Source organism: Balaenoptera physalus, assembly GCF_965194825.1.
Source record: "Balaenoptera physalus genome assembly, chromosome: 5".
Taxonomy (NCBI): domain Eukaryota; kingdom Metazoa; phylum Chordata; class Mammalia; order Artiodactyla; family Balaenopteridae; genus Balaenoptera; species Balaenoptera physalus.
Window position 1 is genome coordinate 112,977,119 of NC_138884.1, and position 7,182 is coordinate 112,984,300.

Below are 7,182 nucleotides of genomic sequence, written 5' to 3' on the forward strand. Positions count from 1 at the left end.
AACTACGTCCCAGGCTCTGCCCTAAGCTGGGGGATACAAGAAGAATCAAATATACATTCCTGTCCTCCTGGGGCTGACATTCCCAAAGAAGGAGAAGGTGGAGGAGGAGGAGGAAGGAGGGGAAGGGGAAAAGGGAGAGGGAAGGGGAAGAGGAAAAGGAAGAGGAAAGAGAGAGAGTGTGTGAGAGAGAATGACACCTTTGAGCCTCTACCCTGGTCTTTGCAGTTACAAAAGTCTTTTGCTAACACATATCTGAGTTGAGTTTCAGTTGTCACCTATGACTGAAAAAGCCCTGCCCAGAGCAGGGAGTAAACAAGGTTCAGTGGTGACCTGAGAACAGGGAAATGAACTGCCCGTTTGGGTGGGCAGCACGGGGAAGGGCAGCATGGAAGAGAGGACACTCAAGCTGGAGGGCGGAACGGAGTCCACCAGCATTCCTAGCAGAGGGAACAGCATGTGCAAAGGCTCAGAGGCATGAAGCTTCGTGTGTGAAAGGACAGATTTCAGAACTCCAAGACTCTTTCCTTTGTTATCCAAAATATCGGGTTTCTCATCATTTTGGGAAACTGAGAGTTTTCTCTCTATCCATAAGACCTTGGGCAAGCAAAGTAAATTAATATGCTGCCAGGGTGCTACAGCCCTTGTCTCTTCCATCTTCACAGGGAGCAGTCTGCCTGGTAGGGATGATGGTTTTTTGTAGGCAGTCGCTGCTCTCTCTCACCCAAGCTCTTTCCCACATATTTCAAAAGAGCTGGTTAACAGCTGAAAACCAAGGAGTCTCTTGGGTCAGCCTCAGAACCCAGCCATGTCTGCACAGACTCTAACCAACTAAGCAGCTAATAAATTCCTTCTCTTATTTTATCCCAGCTAGAGCCCTGCCCTCAGAGGATGACAGCAAGTAAGTGATCCTCTCACACTTTTGGCTCCTGCAAAATTGTACTAAGAGGATTTTCTTAGAACATTTTAGCACAAAGGGGGTTTTCCTAATCCGGTTAGCAAATAGTCCTCTATTTAAACTCATTGATCCTTCTTTTTCTGAAGATATATTTTAAATTGGATTCGCTTCGCTGAGACAAATGGCTAAATCAATGGGCCAACAGCCAGGATTTTGCTGCTGCTGCTGCTGCCGCCGCCTGTTGATGATATCAAAAGAGTCAACTCTGTTTTACACCAAGACGGGCTTAGTTCCTTGGCTATAAGGTACACCCAGGCTGTCAATGTACTCAGCTTGGCTCAGCTGAGCCCAGGCAGAAAGGTAGAGATGAAACATCAGCCTCCATCCCTGAGGCTGGAGAAGCCCCCTCAAGCACACATCCACTGATGGTGACCTGGAGGCCTCTTCAAACCCAAAGGCTGGTCCCCAGGCCCCCACCCCTCTCCCAACTCAGAAACACAGGAAGCTGAAAGCAGCCATTTCTGGCAGGAAAAAATAGCTATCCCAGAAGTTAGCATATTCATGTAGATAGAGGATGGAAGAGGGGTTTGCAAGTCAGACAGTCCCATGTTCAAATCCCTCTTCTCTGACTTACTAGCTGTGGGACCTTGAGCAAGTTACTTAACTTCTCTGAGCCTCAGTTTCCTCATCTTTAAAATGGTAGCACTAATACCTACTATGCAGAGATATTACCATTAAACAACATGCCATACTTAGGAAATGGTAAGCCCCTGTATTAGTCAGGTTTTGTTACCATAATGCTGTGTAACAAACAGCCCCAGGATCTCAGTGGCTTAAAATAATGAACTTTTATTTGTCGCTAATGGTCTGTGGTCAGCTGGGGAAGCTTAGCCCCGAAATGTGGGTCAGGTTCAGTTTGCTCTTCCACTCTCTCATTCCCAGGCCACTGATATCCCTGGGGCTTGCCTTCTCAGGATGCAGGGTGGGAGCCAAGAGGGTTGCCCCAGCCATTCACATACTTGGAGCTTCTGGTTGGATGGAGCATATGTTAACTCAACTCATGCACCCAGGACCAAAGCAGGTCAGTGGGCGAGCAAGAACTACGCCCCGTCCACAGGGAAGCCACGGCAATGTGAGGAGGCCAGGAACAATTGTGAGCAAATAATATCAGCCACACGGTCTTCAATAAAGGAAACCACTATAGTTTCATTGTCCTCAAATGGCTCCAACAGCCAACCCCTTCTACCTGTCCCCTCTGCTACCCCCAGTTCAGGTCCTCATCGCTTCATGCCTACATGGTTGCCAGAGCCTCCCAACAGGTCCGTGTGTCTTGGTGTCTTCTCTCCCCTCCATCTCGTGCTCTACCATCGAGATGATCCTCCTAAAACACAGATGAGATGTCTTTCATCAGCTTAAACACATCCTATGATGCCTTGTGACCCACATTATTAATTATTCACCCAACTAACAAAAGTTAACCTGTTAATTCCAAACTTCTTAGCACAGCCCTTCCCACCTGGTTATCAGCCTCATCCCTTGCCTCCCAAGCCTTTCCCAGTAGACCCCACCTTCTACCCACCTCAAATTGTTCCCTCTTCTCCCAGCACGCCTAGTTCTTTCAGGTCTTCTGCCCTTGCCCTGGCTCTCTCCTCTGCCTGAGATGTCCGCACCCTTTTCTGAGTGGGAGTGAACTCCCATTCACATTTCAAACCCAGTGCCAATGGACCACCCAGATGGGTCTTCCTCAAGACCCCAGGGAGGTAACCATTCAGTGTCGGCGCAGCGCATAGCACCTACCCCTGCTACAGTTCGCAAGCCCACTGTCATGTGATGGTCTGTTCACTTACTGTTTACTTACCTTTCTCTCCCTGCTGTAAACCACCTGAGGTGAAGTCATCTCAGCCTCTTGGAGTCAGCTTGGCTACGAGGAACCGAGTTGACATTTGTTGCATGGATGAACATACTGTGGTTAGAAGGTGTAAGGGCGCACCAACTACCTGTGTGTTCCCTGTGCTGCCCAGACTCCCTTGGACTTCTGGCAAATGGCAATGCGAGCAAAAGTGATGCAGACTTCCTTGCTGGAAGTATCTTAAGAATGAGCATGGGCTTCCCTGGTGGCGCAGTGGTTGAGAATCCGCCTGCCAATGCAGGGGACACGGGTTCGAGCCCTGGTCTGGGAAGATCCCACATGCCACGGAGCAACTAGGCCCGTGAGCCCCAATTACTGAGCCTGCGCGTCTGGAGCCTGTGCTCCGCAACAAGAGAGGCCGCGATAGTGAGAGGCCTGCGCACTGTGATGAAGAGTGGCCCCCACTTGCCGCAATTAGAGAAAGCCCTCGCACAGAAACGAAGACCCAACACAGCCATAAATAAATAAATAAATAAATAAAATTAAAAAAAAAAAAAAAAAGAACGGGCATGACTCCTCGGCCTTCTCTTCAGCAATGATCTCATGCAGGGACGTCAGGGCTGCAAAGATGGAATCTCCCAGGATCCACTAATCTGCATCAGACTCTCCATGAGTGACACATATGCTTCTTTCTCCAGGTCATGCTAGTTAGCATAACTAATACATGGATGAGTAAGTGCTGCTCCATTTCTCATGGCTTCAGACTAAATGTTGCTCAGTACCCACAGGGTACCCAGATCTTGGTTTATAAACACCAGCCTTCACCAGAAGGACTCAGAGAAATGGCTGATGCCAGAGCTGAGCAGAGAAGGTACCACACAAGTCTGGGACATCTTGTGGTGCCAGAAAACAAGAGAGTGCTCAAAGAATGATGGAGACATGTGAAAAGGGCACAACAACCAAGTTGAAAGGGCTCCCACTTGCTAAACCTGGGACAATGTGAGCATCAGAACTGATAATAATAACGGATTATAACATATTGAATAAAATTAAAATTCATGAATCCATAGTGATAATCCTTTTAATAAGAATAAAAAGGAAGAAGAGGGGGAGAGAGGGAAGAAGGAAGGAAGGAAGGAAGGGAGGGAGGGAGGGAGAAGGGGAGGAAGATAGGGAGGAAGGATGGGAGGGAGGGAGGGAAGGGGAAGGAGGCTTCCTTACGGTAGAATGACAATTAATAAACATCAAAGTGGAGAACAGTATGGAGGTTCCTTAAAAAACTAAAAATAGAACTACCATACAACCCAGTAATCTCACTACTGGGCATATACTCCGAGAAAATCATAATTCAAAAAGAGTCATGTACCACAATGTTCATTGCAGCTCTATTTACAATAGCCAGGACATGGAAGCAACCTAAGTGTCTATTGACAGATAAATGGATAAAGAAGATGTGGCACATATATACAATGGAATATTACTCAGCCATAAAAGGAAATGAAATTGAGTTATTTGTAGTGAGGTGGATGGACCTAGAGTCTGACATACAGAGTGAAGTAAGTCAGAAAGAGAAAAACAAATACCATATGCTAACACATATATATGGAATCTAAAAAAAAAAAAAAAAGGTTCTGAAGAACCTAGGGGCAGGAAAGGAATGAAGACACAGATGTAGAGAATGGACTTGAGGACACAGGGAGGGGGATGGGTAAGCTGGGACGAAGTGAGAGAGTGGCATGGACATATATACACTACTAAATGTAAAATAGATAGCTAGTGGGAAGCAGCCACATAGCACAGGGAGATCAGCTCGGTGCTTTGTGACCACCTAGAGGGGAGGGATAGGGAGAGTGGGAGGGAGACACAAGAGGGAGGAGATATGGGGATGTAGGTATATGTATAGCTGATTCACTTTGTTATAAAGCAGAAACTAATACACCATTGTGAAGCAATTATACTCCAATAAAGATGTTAAAAAATAAAGAAAGAAAAGAAAAGAAAATTTTTTAAAAAAACAAGCCATTGGTTAAGAAAAAATAAAATAAAATAAACATCAAAGGAATAAGAGAATTAGAAAATCACATCTTGTGAATGGATAAAGACGATATGGTACATATATACAATGGAATACTACTCAACCATAAAAAAGAATAAAATAATGCCATTTGCAGCAACATGGATGCAACAGATTATCATACTAAGTGAAGTAAGTCAGACAGAGAAAGACAAATGTCATATGATATCACTTATACGTGGAATCTAAAATATGGCACAAATGAACTTATCTACGAAACAGAAATAGGCTCACAGACATAGAGAACAGACTTGTGGTTGCCAAGGGGGAGTGGAGGGGAGGGAGGGATGGACTGGGAGTTTGAGGTTAGTAGATGCAAGCTATTACACATAGAATGGATAAACAAGATCCTGCTCTACAGCACAGGAAACTATATTCAATCTCCTGGGATAAACCGTAATGGAAAAGAATATGAAAAGGAATGTATATATGTGTGTAACTGAGTCACTTTACTGTACAGCAGAAATTAACACAATATTGTAAATCAACTATACTTCAATAAAAAATTTAAAAATTTAAAAAAGAAAAGAAAATCACATCTTATAACCATAATAGTAATAATTGATTTAGACAAGAATCATCACTAAGTAAAAGTTTGGAGAGGAACAGGATATTTGCATGGTCTCAAAGCACCTCCACTCATATTATTCAATAATTACAAAGAGAAAAAATGATAACTTCACTGTTGAGAAACCTTAATGAGGTGAACAAAGTTAACACCCCCAGGAGTGGGACAAACAGACACCAAGTGGCCCTCGATGTGATGCACCAAGGACACAGCATCTTCATGTAGCATCCCTGCTCCCCGAGGAAACATCAGACAAACCCACATTGGGGACCTTGAACAACTGACCTGAACTCTTCAGAAGTATCAATGTCACAACAGACAAAGAAGGGCCAAGGGACTGTTCCAGATTAAAGAAGACCATGGAAGCATGCCAGGGATCGGGGGAGACCCTTTAAAGGATGTTATTGTGACAGTTGGCAAAATGTTCATGTGGACACTACATTAGACAATCATTGACAAGTAGACCATTGACAATCGACAATCATTGACAATTAAGACAGTTGTATGGCAGCAACCTTAAATTTCCTGAATTTGATCATTGGACCGCCCTTGTTCTTAGAGAATACCTGCTGAAATGTTTAAAGGAAAAGGAGCCAGATGTCTAAACTAAACTTCACATGCTCCAGGAGAGGATCCAAAACAGATCACATCAGATCAGGCCATAGATGCAGTAGAGACATGGTCAAGAACAATTGGTGCATCTGGGTAAAGGGTAGATGAAAGTTCTTTGTCTTACTACTCTTCTGTAAGCTTGAAATGATTTCGAAATAAAAAAAATTTTATGGAAGCAACCTAAATGCCCATCAACAGATGAATGGATAAAGAAGATGTGGTACATATACACAATGGAATATTACTCAGCCATAAAAAAGAATGAAATTATGCCATTTGTAGCAACATGGAGGGACCTAGAGATTATCATACTAAGTGAAGTAAATCAGACAGAGAAAGACAAATATCATATGATATTGCTTATATGTGGAATCTAAAAAAAAATGATACAAATGAACTTATTTACAAGACAGAAATAGACCCACATATAAAACAAACTTATTACCAAAGGGGAAAGGGGGTGGGGGAGGGATAAATTGGGAATTGGGGTTTAACAGATACACACTACTATATATAAAATAGATAAACAACAAGGGCCTACTGTATAGCACAAGGAAATGTATTTGATATTTTATAATAACCTATAATGGAAAAGAATCTGAAAAAGAATATATATATGTATGTATGTATGTATAACTGAATCACTTTGTTGTATACCTGAAACACTGTAAATCAACTATACTTCAATTAAATTTTTAATTAATTAATTGTTTTAAAAAGAAATTTTAAATAAATATATTGATTAAGGGTGCTATCAGCTGTGCATAACGGAAAGCCTGACTATTCATGGTTTATGCACTAAAGACAGACATACATACATAACATACATAACAGGAAATTCAGAGGGAGCCGGCAAGGGCTGGTGCAAAAGCTCAATGATACAACTGAGGACCCAGAATCTTTTCACCTTTTCATCCAAACGCTCCACCTCCTCAACGCTGTGGCTCTGTGCCCTTGAGCGTCATGGTCACAGGATGGCTGTTACAGCTTTAGGCATCATGACCAAGTTCAAACTCCAGGAGAAAAATGGGGAGAGACTATGTAAGGGGGACTTTTCTTGACGTGTCTCTCACCTGTCACCAGTGAAGAAAATCTTCTTAGAAGGACCTTATGTCTCCTTAACCACGTGGCCACCCCTAGCTACAAGGCAGACTGCAAAATGTTTCCAGTATCCGGGAAAAGGG

General features: G+C 43.4%; 1 long non-coding RNA gene across 4 annotated transcripts; it reads right to left on the minus strand.

Annotated features, from left to right (window-relative positions):
• Window positions 1-1,728: 1,728 nt before the first annotated feature.
• Window positions 1,729-6,805, minus strand: LOC309660912. Of its 4 annotated transcripts, none has more exons than XR_014263708.1 (3): window positions 3,319-6,805; window positions 2,754-3,001; window positions 1,729-2,276 (listed from the first exon to the last, which is right to left on the minus strand). It is a non-coding gene; the product is annotated as an uncharacterized lncRNA (long non-coding RNA). The 4 variants fall into 4 exon arrangements; XR_014263709.1 differs by having other exon boundaries at window positions 1,729-2,075; window positions 2,191-3,001; XR_014263710.1 differs by having other exon boundaries at window positions 1,729-2,075; window positions 2,187-3,001.
• Window positions 6,806-7,182: the final 377 nt, after the last annotated feature.